The sequence below is a fragment of the Hyalella azteca genome, unplaced genomic scaffold, assembly GCF_000764305.2.
Source record: "Hyalella azteca isolate HAZT.00-mixed unplaced genomic scaffold, Hazt_2.0.2 contig10249, whole genome shotgun sequence".
Taxonomy (NCBI): Eukaryota; Metazoa; Arthropoda; class Malacostraca; order Amphipoda; family Hyalellidae; genus Hyalella; species Hyalella azteca.
This window is the reverse complement of record NW_025940295.1, coordinates 46,037-63,627: the sequence shown is the minus strand read 5'-3', so window position 1 is coordinate 63,627 and position 17,591 is coordinate 46,037.

Here is a 17,591-nt window from a genome sequence, read left to right as displayed (position 1 = left end):
CATCAAAGGGAAGCACTTTGAAATGACATGTTCGGTTATACCTCGAAGAGTGTATGTGTTAACTGGAATACATCTATTCACAATATATTCACGACTGAATTCACAATGTATTCACGTGGACCGATGTCGAGCGTGTGGCTCTAGAAGCTGCGTGCTGAAATTGATTTTTTCATTGACGCCAACGGCCGCTTAAACGGTCATTGCAACGGGCGCGTTAGGTATTCAGTAGTAAACATATAATATATTCATTGCCTTTAGATATGAAGTATTTCTATGAACATTAGTTTTATTTTATGAAAATTGTTTACAAGTTCCAGAAAAAATTTTTGTTTCTTTGCAGTCAAAAGAATTTGTATACAAACAAATCAATGACTTGCGAATACTGCTTTATTTTCCACCAGGGCCAAGTTGATGTTCAACTTTTATTGCCTTATTTCAGAGCAACAGAGTTTCAGTGAACAAGGTAACTTTCACTCACCAGCACACACACCACTTACTCGCACGAGCGTCGTCGCTCGACTGAACGACAAGCCGCACATGTGGTCCGGCTTTAGCGTCGCTGGCTTCACGAATTGAAAGTCCCGCCGGCTGACTGACTGGCTGCAGCGATTATTTTCGCACGAAGCTTTGCTCAGCCACGGCTGATTGCATAATCAGTATACGGAATGCGGTGTGGCTGAACCCGGCTGAAATGACTGTGAAGAACTGGCTGTCGACTTGGAAATAATTATGAATTCTGGGGTATTAAAATCAGACCTGAATTCTCAAACTATATGAACAATTTGCCTTATTTTATTGCATATAGAAATAGAACAATAATGTCGGAAAATTCATTGGCATAACTGTGATATTTATTAATTTTTATCTCAATTCTAATAATAAATAATTCATAAATTTATTGAAAGCGTGACACAAATTTTACTGCGACTCTTGTTGTTCTTGTCGAATTTCTTTAGCCTAAACAAGTGCTATAGAGGAGGTTTTTGCTGCTGCTTCAGCCACAATGTCTGCGACATAACAAAGACCTGCAGTAGCACAGGAGCAAAGCCTTTGTACCTAAATAGCACCAAACATTGAGGTACAAAGTCCCTGTACCTCAATGGATCAGCTCTGGAAGACTGGGTACCCCTGCCGTACTAAGTACTCAAGGTACACTACTCCTGCCCAGTACTAAAGTAAGTCATGCGTACCATGATACTGCTCAATGTCGGCAGTTAAACTGTAGGTACTGTGCGAAGTAGCGTATTTTGGCCCTCTATACTGAGAGGTCAACATTCATGCCAGCACTTGCTAAGTGCATATACATATTGCTAAGTGCAATATGTATATGTTGTGATCGCAATATCTTTTGATATCGTAATATCTGTTCAAATCATAATATATGTGCAGCTCGTAACATAAATTCAGCTCGTAATATCTGTTGAGATCGTAATGTCTGCTTAGATCATAATATTTCTTCGTAACGTATTGTTTACTATTATAATATTATTTTATTATCTTCGTAACGTATTGTTTACTATTATAATATTATTTTATTATATTTAATTATATTTCTTTAGTTATTAATATTATAATATTATGTTTTATTGTTATATTATTATAAAACTGGCATTATTTTTAATCAAACATATTATAATATTTGATACCATCGCAACATCGATTCAGATCTCTTGAGATCCTCGTCAAGATCAACTCCCGTGTAAGGAAATCCATTACCAAGCCACCGCCATCACAAGCCACCGGCAGCCATCAATTAGGAATGCCGTCGTGATTCCAGCCCTCGATGGTTCCAGGTTGCCTGGAATGCCTAGTCACAAGGGTGCCCGGGAATGCTATTGTGCATCGGCTTCTGGAATTACAATACTGCTTGCCGAGCACAATATCTGGAGCGCCGGTGGCCCTTTATGAACAATGCAAGCCATTAATACGACATTGAGTAAAGCTGTGGAGGAATATGAAGAAGAGGGAGAATAGGGCCAAAGAATTGAGTCATGTGATAGATTCATAAAGCAAGCAATAGAGTAATGCCGAAGAGTGAATCTTGGTGTAGAGACATAGTGAAAATACATGAATAAAGACGAGTAGCAGAACCATGGAGTGAAGCTCATGGGAAAACTGCCTTGTAATCGCGACATGGAGCAATACATGGACGAAGTTATGAAAACTTTCATGAAAAAAAAAGAAAAATTCAAAACTGTTAAGTAATTGCCTTCTCGATTCTCAAATTGCAAGCATTCGAGCGAGGTTCTTAAAATATTTTTACGAACAATTGAAACCTAAGTTGAATCCTACAACGGATTCGGCAGACAAACAACAGTGAATCCTATTTTTTTGTGTGTGAATTCTGAGATAGGAATTCTTTAGAGCTAAAGATTAAAGAAACAGAAAACCAGTTTTTATTGCAATTTCCCTCCATAGAAGCGATTTGGGACGTAATAAAATTTTATATTTTTATGGGCGGCTTATGCGAATTTTTTATTTTCTGAAAAATTCCTGTTTTTTTTTATGACAGTTATTAAGAAACATTGGAAAAAATGTCAGTCTGTTCACAGATGCCGTTGCGAATATATTGAGACGTTCTAAAAATAATCTTAATATCATATATATTTTCTATTCCTCATTCACAAATTATTAGACTTAATATTTTGTCCTCTAATCGTTCTAAAAATGCAGAAAAATTTTCTAAGCTGTAGAAACATTCCGAGTGAAATTTCAAAGGTGAATGAAAGTGATATATTTAAATACTTCAACTCAAAAAAAAATACTGTAACTCACTTTAGAACTCCTATTTGCTACACATGGAATTAAAAAAAATGTGCATAACTAAAAATTGTAAGATTAATAAATATCCTTAGCGAATGCAAATCGAATGTTCAAAATGATTGCTTGCACGTTCATTGACTATCTAAAAAATTGTATATAGGCAAAACAAATTCTTTTATAACTAAAAAATTTTAAATATAATGTCGAAAGATAATTTTCCTCAATTCTTAAACATATCTGATGGAAGAGTTATCTCAAAAAATTTAATATGTTTGGGAATTATATATGCGATATTTTCGTTAAATCAAGGAGCACCTATGTTCGTTCAAAGGTGAGTTAAAATGAGGGATTTGGTCGGGGTAGACTGACGTTTGAATGCTACCAGTAGCAGATGTTGATGCTAGATTAGCAACGGCAAATTAAATGTAACTGCAGGGGAGGTCTACCCATGCGGGTAGATGTAGCCTCTCAGGTACGTACCTCGACAAGCTATTTGCTGCCACTCTGTAACAAAATGTAGGATTTTCACGTTTAAAATGAATTCGTGTAAATACAGTGAATGTCACATTGGATCCATAGAGTGGATTTGTGTGACGGTGAAATTGACATCAAAATTCATCATTAACATATAAATAATTATTTGTGGGCCTTAATGATTAATGTCACCTAAAGATTAATGTCACCTAAATATTTTGTCAATTATGAAGAACACATGTTACGTCATCACAAGCCGTCTGACTACATGCATTCATGCACTTACCAAGGCACTGTTGAATTCTGGTCAAAATCAAACACAAATACTTGCATCAACAGACTGATGGTGATTACAGATTGTTCTTGCCTTCGTAAACTTAAATTGCACTCAATAAAAAACGATATATTTATTGCTTTCTTCAATGTGTACCCCCGGAGAATTATACTGTCTAGGATCATTACTTATACAGCGTTTAAATCGCATGCAACTCGCTCCCGAAAAGCCCTACTTGGTAACTCTGTATTGATGTACAATTTCATCACTGCCTATTCATAATTTTAAACTCATTTAATTTTTTAAAAATACATTTGAAAAACGTTAATATAGTCAAGCTTTCTTGATTTATTTCAAATTAAAGGTACTCCGGCTTAAAATATTCTTGCTTGGTCGCCTGCAGTTTCAGGAAACAAATGGCGGTCGAGACTGGGAGGTTTGCGGGACACCGCTACCACCACTAACGGCTCTAGAAGAGCACTATAATTAAAAGAAAATCCTTTAAATTAGTTCTCTACATCACTGATAATTGACATGCGGAGTATGGCCTCATATCTGGATGTTCTACAAAAATGTAGATTCGTGATTTTAAGATGGAATATTTCTTTTCGGATTCCAAGTTACTATAATCGAACCAGTATGTATCGAAATATGCTATAGTCAAGCCAGTGTTAGAGATGAAACGTAACCTGTACTGAATCTTTTCCAATATATAGCGAAATAATTATCATTATTTCACCCACCCATACGCTGTGTCAGCACAAAATCACTCTACTCTTATTTCCATGAATCTTCTATTCTTCCTTCCTCTTCTATGTACCCTGAAGTAGGGAACCTTCCTTCGTTCCCCCAATATTCGCTCCTTCAATACACCCCCCGCCCTAAACCTCCCCCCTCCCCTCCGTCCCAAAAGCTGCTAGGAGGTCCAGGTGTTGCCGGCAACGACAGCTGGGACGCGACCCAGCACGTGCGTCTCGCCACATCCCAGCCAACGGTTTTGGGGTAGAAAAATATACGATAATTACGATATATTTCGGGCATCTGTAACAAGGCAACAATAAAATATAAAATATATTAATACGTGTATATAAGAGATATTAATAAAATATTTTAGCACTAGCTGTGAAGGCTTTATTTTAGTAACGATAAACTATTAGCATTTTAGTAACGATAACTAAAAGTTATCGTCGCACGCAGGAAAATTTTCCAGACAAGAAAAATTTACCCGTAACTATACCAACAAGAAAATATTATTTCTTTCGTTTGAAAACCAAACAAAAAATAATTTTGAAAGATGTGAAAGAAAACAGGTAAAATCAAGACTTGACAAATAGAATACAGCGTACAAAACCAGAAAGTTTATCAAACAGTTGGATAAGATGTACACCAAAACAATTAGCTCGGTACTCACTGCAGTGAGTGACAGAGAGCGCATTTTCTCGTCCGTCCATCCGTTAAGTCACGGACGGACGGACGGACGGGCGGACCGGCATGACGAGCATAATAGCGCCTTTTTTCCATAAATGAGAAAATGCGCTAAAAAGGAAAATGGAATTAGAAAAAAAGAGAAATCGATTTAACGAACAGAAATTTTTGATTCAATAAAGTGGATGATGCGTATAAATATACGGTTAGAGATTCGCATAAAGTGAAAGTAATAGGTGTGACTTAACCTTGCTGAAATTAAGGTTCCAAACAACAGAAATATGAGCTTAAAAAGAAAGACTAGAGATAAGCCGAAAGATCAAAGAAGACGGTAGAAAGTGCGATTTAACATGCAGAAATCGAATATATGATAGATAACAGCTATGACGGATACAAACAAGAGAAAACAGGAAGACGGACAGGCAGACAAGGTCAGCGAGGAAGAGGAGCTGGGGCCGGAAGGATGGCACGAGCGCAGCAGCTGCGTCTGTAGTTGCCGGGTCTGCAGTTTGACTGGTGACGGGTGATGTTATATTGATTTGATAATAAAATATGAAGCTAAATTTAACCAAAAAATAGTATGAATAGAAAAATATAGAATAAAATATGTGATATAATGTAAGATATACTATAATATATAATATAATATAATATAATATAATAAATAAGGTAAGAATTTAAAATTTTGCAACAGTATAATTAAGTAATCAATCAAACTTTTACACTTTGATTTTACTGACATTGTAAGATTTATAAACAGAATGAATGAGTCCACATTTTGTTTGCACTATTTTTGTCTCTATAATTATGCCAATTTAAATGCTTTAAAATTGCTTTTTAAAGTAGCGGGCCAGCAGAAAAAAAGTCCCAGTATATATTTTTGGGTCACCATCACGGTTTTAATTCTGCGCAAAATTTGAAACCGTTGATAAAATTCTGACTGGCAATTAAAGATCTGGCAATTTTTATATCCTCGCAGTCCACATTAGATTCATTTTGGTTAAAATCGCGAAACTCCTTATAGAAATTTATTAACCAAAGAATTAATAATAGCATGACTTCAGAGTCGTTTTATTGCTGGCTGCTAGCCTGGCCCAATCGTTGCGGACGAACAATAATTATCATTCTTAACATGAAGAGTTTCGATGAAAATGGCGAAAAATTTTTCTTCAATTTTGAGCTGTAACCAAAAATTCACAGTCTCTAATGGTATGATAATTAGAAAACCAAAAGGATTTTTCGTATTATTGAGCAAAAAAACTACTATTGCAGTCTTATTTATTTTATTCGTCCATACATATACAGAATTCACTAATATATACAGTATTAACTTTTATAATTATTTGCTCAAGACATTATCAAAAGTCAACGTTATTTTCATTGACTTCCAACATAATTAATTTTTGGCCTCAATAGACAAATAGTGCTTGATTTTAATAATCTATTTTCTCATCAACCGTGTTGAAATAATTATTCTCATAGCGAAATTATTTTCACAGTAGTTGTCACGTAAATTTTAAGCCCCATGAACAAATTTTGTATTTTCCAGACCATTTATTTTACTTGCAACGTTGACAAGGCATGGTAAGTTCCACATTCTTCTTCTCTAGATCCTTTAAACTATTCCTGAACAGATGGTAGGTCGAGGATATTTTCACGTTCCCCTCTTCGAGCCTGCTTCATTCTCCTGAAATTTACAACGAAAATGTACTACTTTTTATGTCATCTTTGTTTTTCAGAACCGAAGGCCATCTGGATTTTTAATACACGTTCTTTCAGAGCCGCAAATTCAGCGTGGAAGAAAAAGGGATGACTCAGCAGGTTTTCTCATCAGGACGTTCGGTGGGCCGCCAGTATTCGGATGGACCGTCATTCTACGGATCCATGCTATTCATTATGCAAAATTATCTATTTTATTCAGTTATATAGCTGAATAAATTCGGTGAACATGCAGTAAAAATGCTTTTGTTAGAGTGAAATGATATTTAGTAAGACTGTAATAGTAATTATTAAGTTCGACGGTAGTTCAACATGTTTTCATTAGGATAAAACTGGTTAACATATCAACGAAAAGCAGCAGTTCAGCAAACTTTCGTGTTAAAAAATGTCAGCTAAATTGCAGAAAATAGTGTAATCACGCATTTCACCAGACAACGTCGGAAAAAATTTCTAATTCCTCGGTAAAAACAGCTCGGATAAAATTCTTATCCGGCTTTATTACTTTTTGTAGCTATTATATATTATTCTTCATTACTAATGCAAACATTTAAACATAAAATTCTACATAATTCGTTGTGGAAACTAACTTTAAAATAAACCGAGGTGTCCACCGTCCAATCCTGCAACGCGAATCAATCGTGAGCCAGTAAACTGGTTATCAGAGATCGCAGATGGTTAATACGTTGTTAATAAATCAAAAACAGAATCGATTAATGACGTAAGTCGCCGATCATGCCAGATAATTAAGATACCCTGCATCATAGTTACGATGATAGCTAATTATACAGCACGTTCTTATTTGATTAGAACTGATACTTATGATGCATAACTTGATAACACAATACGAATTGAATTCGAAAAACTTGATAAATGAAACTGACGACGGTTTATATTATAAACGGTATATATATGAACGAAATAAATTTGATAGCTTTGATGGAACAATTTTATGATTATGGGTGCCAATTTGACCATAACATTTTAAAAAAAATTTGGCGGAAGGTACGAAATAGCACTCGTCGTCTGACATTTAGTTAAAGCGTCTAATATAATATTTAATGCGTCTGACCTCAAATTTTGTGCGTCTGATTTAATATTTATTTAATCTGATTTACCATTTATTACGCATGATTTAATACATATTACGTCTGATTTAATATTTTATGTGCTGTCCGTACAATATTTACAGCTCTGTTGCCAAGATATCAACTTTTGGTTTGCTGGCAACAGCTTCTTCTGAAATTACACGGGATCAGCCCGGGACAATGGACCCGATGGACCGCGAGAACGCGGCTAACGGCAGCACAATCTTCATCGGAAAGCGGAAGAAAGTGACGCCGAAAGTATACGCACCAGGAAATGGTTGTAAACAAAAATATTATAAAAAGAAAAATAGAACAGCTGATAATCGGTCTCGATCACTGCAAGAAAACGTACCAGGAAGTGGGCTTGAACGAAAATATTCTAAGAAGAAAAAATTAACAGTAGACAATCAGTGTTGATAACTTTATGGTAAACGTACAAGGAAGTGGTCGTTTATAAAGAAAAAATAAAATAGTGGTATATCATCAAGCCCGAATTTTGTAATGAGTTAACGAACATAATTATAATTTGTACCGTAATTACAATCACTGAGGTCGTTAAGTGCAAACTTCTACAGCAAAAATTAATAAATGGTAAATAAACAGACTTGAATTTTGTACCATATTGAAGACCACAATAGATATTTGTGAAACTCAGGGCAATCGCTGTAACTTGAAGATGCATTTTATTTTATGACATGCAAAGATCTTTAAAATATTAAGAAACTCAATCAGAATGATTGCATTAAAAAGTGAATTTTATGAACAAAATGAACAAGTTTTAAAGAAAATTTTTGAACAAAATTGAAAAATTAAGTTATAACTGAGTAACAAATTGAAAGATAAATTAGAAACAATTTTTTTGTAACATTTTCTCGTTATAGTTTCCATTTATTTTTCTATTTAAAGAAGTCTTTCCTCTCTGAAACTCTCTAAAATTTTTATTTATTGGCTTAGCAAATATTATTCAATTTATAGCTACCGATTTCGATTTTCGCACATTTTGTAAATAATATTTTCAATCTAATGAAGAATTTTTTGCTCATAAATCGTCTGAATTTTCGTACTTAGTCCCATTCATCGCCAGGACGTCTTAGTTGAGAGAATTTCAAAGCAAACATCAAAGAAGGCGCGTCTTTGTACTCGGGCAGAGCAGGCGATCAAATAAACAAGGTCTTTGGAGGCCCTTGAAAAGCGTTCGTGAAAGCCGTTAGAATCTTGGAGCGGGAGTCCGCTACTCGGATAAGGGTTGCTTGTACCATGGGAACCTGAATAAGATCCCGACCAAGATATAACGGTGGAATTGGATTGAAATAAAATGCATCTTGCCATGGATATGAAGGATATTAATTAGTAAGCAGGTATATGAGTTTTAACGGTGGACTTGGATTGAAATGAAATGCATCTTGCCATGGATATGGACGATATTAATCAGTAAGCAGGTATGTGAGTTTTAACGGTGGACTTGGATTGAAATGAAATGCATCTTGCCATGGATATGGACGATATTAATTAGTAAGCAGGTATGTGAGTTTTAACGGTGGACTTGGATTGAAATTAAATGCATCTTGCCATGGATAATGACGATATTAATCAGTAAGCAGGTATATGAGTTTTAACGGTGGACTTGGATTGAAATGAAATGCATCTTGCTATGGAGCTGGAGGATATTAATCAGAAAGCATGTATGTGAGTTTTAACGGTGGAGTTGGATTGAAATTAAATGCATCCTGCCATGGATAAGGAGGATATTAATCAGAAGGCATGTATGTTGAAGTAAAATGCATCTTGCCATGGATATGGAGGATATTAATCAGAAAGCAGGGATGTGAGTTTTAACGATGAGGTTGGATTGAAACAAAATGCATTTCGCCATGGATATGGAGGATATTAATCAGAGAGCATGTAAGATTGAATTGTGGACTTGGAATGCAATGAAATCCATAGCCGTCGGGAGATGGAGAATGTTGGATAAAAAAAATCTTGTTAACGGTGAATTGGCATTGATATAAAATGCCTAATGCAGTGAACATGGAGCTTATTGAATGAAAAAATTAAATTTGTAACGGTGGACTATCATTGAAACGAAATGGAGATTCCCTGTACTTGAAGTTTGTTAAATGAAAAATTGGAAAGTTTTAACGGTGGACGTTAAAAAATCTCTATATTGAAACGAGATGCAGATGACATGGACTTGGAGTATGTTGAGTGAGAAAGCTTGAAAGTAAAAGCAGCGAAATACGATTGTAATCATAACACATTTGTCAACATTTTGATAATCTTGTGATCCCTCAACGTTGATGGTAATGGCTTGTGATGCAAATATACGCGAGGTACACGAACATAAATTTTGCAATTACGTAGAGTTGGCACATGTCGGGATCATATTGTTCATCTCATTACTTTCATAAGATATTTATCTATAAATGTCAGAAAACATTTTCTATCAAAGAATATTGTTCATATAAAACCTTTTGTATACATAATCATTTAGTTTTACAGTTTTCAATTTACTTTAATGACTCATTTGGATGTTGGCATTGATAATGTCAATTTTTATGCCTAATACTTAATTTCCCGATGGTTCTCATCATCGAAGAAAACGAAAATCTCTGTTCCTGAGAAATGTATTTTAGTTTGTTTATTTTTCATTGAAAACTTTCAATGAGCTTCAGTCTCCCTGAGTCCCGTCACTTCCATACAATTTATTTCTATTCTTTACGTTGAAAAATTTTGAGACAGAATGGCAAGTCTAAGGCGAAACAAAACAACCAATTAAGGGCGTCGAATTGAGCTTATTTTTAAGACCAATTTAAGAAAATCCCAATTTCTTCTGGGAATGTGGGAAATACTGCAACTCAGACATTTTCATAATTTTTGGTGTAAAAAAATTTTGAGTTAATATTCGACGTTTTATTAATCAGATTTATTAAAAAAGTTTAGTTATAGAAATATTTCATTGAAATCTTTAGAGGAAAAACCTTTCAAGAGATTTCACTGCGATAAATGCCTGTATATGAAGGGTTATTACTATCATAATATAGTGTTGATCAATTTGCCCTTATTAAGTAATTTAAAAGAATGTACCGTAAAAAATTAAGTCATACATTAGGCCGCCAAGTTTCTGCATCAAGAACAAAAATGTTATTTTTCGCTAACAAATGCCTCCGCTTCATCACTTTCACCGCATTTCCTGCGCCCGTTCACGAAAAAATCTAAGTTCGTTTCGATCGTCATTTCTATAGTATGAGCACACCCATTGAGCCCATAAACACAGTTCCCATGACAAGGCCATTTGAGGGCATTTACGACCTATTAGGTTCGGCGTAGATTGACTTCGCGGACACGATTATTGTAAGAGTAAGAGTCAGGTAACTTAGATAGAAAACTGTAAGCTTTAAGCTGTTGACAGTGCAAAGTATTTTACATTAGTTCTCTTTAGCTCAAGGGCAAAGAAATTACATTTTGTGCTACGTAAACACCATTTTATTCTCTATCAATTCCGTTTCTTTTTTCGAAAGATTAATTGATACTATATCATTTATTCTTAAACTCCATTTTCAAGACCGGTTTAAATTTCAGTGATTCTTCTAAAATATCATATATAAGTACAAACTTATTACGAACTCGTCCCAGGCGAAAACATTTCAATTATAAAAGCATGAAAATAGGATGAAAATGTTGATTTGGGTCTTAAAAACGATTTTTTAAATTATATAATTGCTAATTCATTTGCTATTGTTTAGAAGTTTTAAGATTACTGTTTGCCGTAATTAACTTGAATTTAATACTCTTTCCTCTATATATATATATATATATATATATATATATATAAGGACAACCAAAGAAAGAACCTTTCTAACCAGAGACCTCAGTCCATGTAAGTAGCCATTAGATTCGGTTGATTGCGGTTGTACTTCAACGGTTTCGTCAATTTGAGCTGCTAACTTTCAAATTCGGCCTACTCGTAAATGAAAATATTTCTCTTCTAAGGCTTTCTTTCAGTAAATATTCATACATAATCCTATATATTTTTAAAATGCCTTAACGAAGTGTGGCATTGAGGCAGGCAAGCCGCAATATACGTAAAAAAATTTATATGTATTGAAATCGTAATATCTATGCTCAGATTATGATATACGTCAAGATAGCGATATCATGCAGTTAAGATCGTGATTAGGCATGCAAACAAAAATAACGCTGGCATGAACTGGTCATGACTAATTTTTTTCGACGAATGACAAAATTCAAAACTAAAGTTCATCATCTTCGTATTCTACAAAAGGTGCCAGCTCAGAAAAAAATCCTCTAAATCTTGGCAAACCAAACTTCTTTTCAAAGACGTTCATCAGCGCAGAACAATCATCCCGCGCGCTGGCCGGACCACATACAGAGTCCGGCAAGTCGTACGTTTCGAACCTTCATTACGTAGCCTAATGACATTCACTAACGGCTTCCGTTAGTCCTGCTTTACGTCAGCAGTTTTCAAAACACTCTGGCTTTGTTGGTAACTTCTGATCCGCCTCCCGCTAGGGCTGAGCTTCTGCGTCGTGTCATATGCCAATTATTTAGCTCATTGTACGTCATATTTAAATTCCTGGGAACCCTGGTGATGGCGGCTCGCTGACCTAGTGAGTGAATTTGCATGGAATACCTCGTCGCACGATGTTGAATCGACAGAAAGATCGAACATGCTGATAATTACGCGTTTTTACTCTACTAAGATTTTTATTTTTGGGGAACGTTTGAAGTGATTGAATAATTAATTATTTAAGTCATACAATAGGCCGCCAAGTTTCTGTATCAAGAACAAAAATGTTATTTTTTATAAGCAAAGGAGTCATCAACACTTTCCCCCAAATAATTAAATTAATTACCTGAAATCATTTGATTTTGCATGAATAAGATTGAAACTTTTATGCTCGCAAATATTTGTACGCATTACCTATTGTAAATTATCTTGCATTTTATTTTTATAAATATTATTTAACCTGCTTGGGTCTTCCAGTTTTAGAATCTGAATGGCAATGCCATAATGAAGTAAAACATAGCACTTCAAAAACGCAAAATTTGATAAATTAATTTATTTTATTATCAACAAAACTTCCACGTTTTCTAAAAAATTACCAAATGTTTAGAGCCTTTGAAGACGACAAATAAACGACTCCTGCCTTGTGGCTCTCCGGCTCCCCAAGTTGAGGCAACATGCGGAACGAATCAATCCAAGGACATTTAAAGAAGGACCAAATCAGAGCGATCACGATTCATTAAACTTGATCCGGTCACCGGATGTCGTAAAGGCCTTGATCTTCTGTTCGGGTATGGTTGGAGATTAGTTCGGCCACTTCTGTTCCGGTCCGTTGGCAACATTCAAGAAGCAGCGTTGCCGATGGTTGCTTCGCCGCACCATTCACCAAATGATCGATTACATTATGCCCTTAAAGATTAGCTTGTAAGTCGGTTCGAAATTACAATGAGGTCTTGATAGTCGTATCTAATTTCAAGCGGGGAGAAAATGCTCTGTGCATGCTCAGGTCTTTCAACATTCTTTCATGATAACGAGGTATTTACTATAAACAAATACATTAATATTGCTGTCAACACTGCTTGAATAACAAATTGCTGGAATTACTATGTGATAAATACTTTGACAGTAGTTTCTCTTAGAAATAATGTAGACAATGATCCCTAACAGAGTGTAAGTAAATTAAAGTCCACCCATGCGTTAAACTTGTACTTCCTACATCAGATTGAGAAAATTATCCATATTGAAAGTTGAATGGTTGGAGTCGATCGAGTAACCATCACGTATAAGAGTTATTACAGTTCATGTTCAAATGATACGCTGTAGTGCGTTTCAGTGAAACGAGACCTGATGGCAGTTTCACGGACAACTGCAATGGATTTACGTTTCAAAGTTCCACAAACGTTTCGTGAAGCTCGGCCGCTCTCACGCCCGCACAATCTTCAATTACTTTCATCGCGTTGACAACATATATCCCAAATGCCTCCATATAGAAAAACAATAACTTAAGGCAATTTTTAATTCTTGGATTCAATTAAAAGTCTTTTCCAGATCATTAAAAAAACTTAACACAAACCAAATGAACGCGTCGATATGAATAATATTAATATTTTGTCCGTCAAAGAGCATCAATTTCAATCGCTCAAATACAAGTTCCTCAAAATTTTGTATTGAATCCTAAAATTTTGAAACGTACCGCAATTTGATATTTTCTTCTTGTTAAGAGATCAATTTATATTATTTATCCAACATATTATAGTTTTTCTCATACAATGTAATCAACAAAATAAAATCATAACATAGCTGTGCTCATAAGTGCCTGTCATACATCGTGATAATTTTTCATAATAAAATGATAATTTTCAATTAATAGTTCATATTATTTGATTGCAGATTATTAGTATAATTTTGTTATCAAAATTTTCAACCATAATATAATTTTTTCAACGAATTCATCACATTTGCCAGAAATATCTCGAAGATTTTCAAGAGTTTCTTCACAAGGCACCCACGATCAACGGTCGCCAGAGCGTCCCCTCCCTGGCAGCGCTGGGACATAGCAGCACAATTAGCGTACTGTTCTAATTCCTCCATTGTTCTTAGCCGCAGCAACCGCAGCTAACGCCCCTCCACGGCCCCTCATCCGCCCCTCATCCGCCCCTCTCCCTTCATATGTGCTCTAACGTTCTCTGTATGCCCATGCAGTTCGTATATACGCATTGTCCAAATACGTCCATATAGGAATATTTCAGAATTATATATTTTATCTGTTTTACATAAATAATATATTCATCAATTGCATTTTTATAATTAATATTAATTACGAAATTTTCCATTTATAAGCACTCATGCGAACATATCCCTTCAAAATCAAGCGTGAAAGTAATGTACACGAAGGCTCCGCGTTGTTGGCGAAAGATCTCTTAATTGAATTATTTATCAAAGATCTCTCAATTAAATTCTGTAGTAATTAGTCATGAGCGATGAATTTCCCAAGGTTTCACTCTAACTTCCTTGAATGGGATAAAGCAAATGAAATTAATTTTAAAAACATATCTAGGAACACATGTATGAGTTATTTCCAATGCTTTAACATTAAATACACATTTATTAAGCATTCGTATCTATATTTTTTCAGTCACCGTCCGCGGAAGGAAGCATCATAAGGATATATTCCTCTACTGATAAGAAATAGATTTCATATTCCCGGATAAAACTGCAATCCTCGATTATTCACGAAATAGTTGTTACGAGTTGATAATATAATGTAAATTAAAATAACAAAATCGATTATTCGCAAAATAGTTGTGAAAATAACGTGAAATTAAATAAAATAAATTGTCAAGTTCTTTAATTTTTGAGACTCAGTTTTAGTTTTCGAGCCTCACGCACGGACTGCAAAGGACATGGGCTCTCGAGTTCTGTTATTCTAAACATGGTCTCTATTTCAGACCACAACAATGGCGGTCCACTCAAAACCTCCTTCCCTGCACACTTTAATCCTTGAATGACACTTTTCCCACACGACTCCCCACGCAGCGAGTCCCAAGTCCCCTAACATGGAAATGACGCTAACTTGCATCATTAAATAAAATTTTTAATTTTAATTTCATTTATTTTTTCTGATTGGGTGAAATACTGCAACTGATGCTAAGAAATGAATTCCCCAAACCTCTCAAACGAAATGCCGAAAATTATTTTCTTTTGGTTATAAATTCTTATGAGAAAACTTCGCTAAAATATCAAAAGATTTACCTTACTTAAGTTTTCAGCTATCAAGAACTTATCTAAATAATTCAAAACATTAAATAATAACGCACATAATGTTAATTTAAGTCAATAATTATATCGAAACAGGCTATAACTCTCTTTAAAACATAGTATCAGTCAACGTAAACTTCAAGATTACGCGGCGGCAAGCTTTTAACATTCTTCGCGCCTGAACATCGTCCATATATGTATTCGAAGTCGCTTCACTGTCTTAGCTCTACGATGTTTTACTCTATTCCTTTCAACTTTTCACTTGAACTAAAACAGTCTTCGTGACCCTTAGATAGGCCCGAGTCAAAATGCTCCCTTGGGGCAACTGCCACAAGCGTCCGAACTTTGCCGACACGAGTCTAAGTTTTACTCAGGGAGAAAGAGCGTCTCAAGAAGAAATTAATTAGTATTAAATAACTAAAACTGTTATATTTTCAGTACAAATTACAAATATGACGCCGAAGTCGGTTTAACATACGTAACATTAATTTAACGCAAAGTAATGTATATATATTTAGTATTCTCATGTTTCAATCTCAGTTCCAACAGCCAGACAAACAAACAGCAAGGGTCCTTCTCAAGCACTCACTCAAACACAAACACGCGCATCGCTCGCGTGCAACCACGCGGCAAACGGCCAGTCTAACATCTAGCCTGAACAACACAAACATTGCGTAAAATTTTGTTCGAATTCGTCTGTCAGGTTCAACCATTCAGTGAGGATTATTATTGTATACAACTATTTATTTTATTATTAATTTTAAATAATCAGATAATTTGAGTGTTTTAAGTACAGTTTTGAATTACTTCATATATGTATTAAATTTGTCTGAATCTGTCACATTGATAAGATAAAATCATCATTTTACGCCTTCTTCGACCACTGAACACCATAACTATATAAAATATACCATACAGGAGTTATTTCACAAGTTCGTTTAATGAAACACTAGCAGCCGAAAAACCCAAAACGAAAAACCATTAACACATAAAAAAGTGGCGAGTATTAAAAATGAAAATACCAGGGATAAAAAAATAAAAGTTAGCCGCAGAATGACATCCCGAGTGAGGCGGCATGGGAATGGTGGTAACGCCATACCCTTCAGGAATGTCAGGAATGAGAATGACCACACCGAGGCGCTGAAAACTTGATTGTTTTACTTTTAGCGAGGCCAGGGTGGTGAGGAGATGACAGGAGGTGATTCATGTTCGTAGTGGTATCGGGCGCAGTCTGATAAAACGAACTCGAAGGTTTTAAAAAATTTTTGGCGGTTGAAGCTTTGATGTCGTTTTCACCCATTGGTGCAGAGCCTCCAGAGAAAAATTTATTGTTGACAAGAATCTGCAATTAATATAAATTAATTTTAACAACTAATTATTAATCAATCATGAAATAATTGATAAATCAGTTGATCATTAATTAAATTTTGATTATTAATATTATTAATTATTAAATAAAAAATAATTAATTAATTTAGAATCTATAATTATGTTTCGTGCAGTCATATGTTCAATTCGTTTGGGTTTTGGGCAGAATTAAATTGCATTGTATTTTTTCGAAATAAAAGCGCTGCAACATTCAAGGGACATGGACAATTGGTTGAGAAAGATCCATTAGTCAAAGACTCAAAGGATATTAATATAAAAATAACGGGACAATTTTCCTTGCCTAATTTAAATACTTTATCTGAGTCTCCGCAACCTTCCAGTAATTTAATTAATAAAGAATAGAATAGAATAGAAGTGTCGGCGTTGAAGAAATAGGCCCATGGCCTGTTGCCGATTCTTGAACTTTTCGTGACTTGATTCACAAGGGATCCGGCCTTTGGAACCCGATCTTTCCATAACTGATGATTGATTGAGATAGCTGCTGGACTTATTGCCTGCTCCGTAATTTGCTAGACATTTTAAGACTGAACATATGCTCCTGCATAGCTTCGTCTAGTCTGTTTTTGAAGATGTTCATACTCGGAGCTTCAACGATGCTATCAGGGAGGCTGTTCCACATGTCGGTGACTCGAAGCGAGAAGAAATGTTGTCGCATGGATGTGTTCCAACGCTGTTTTTT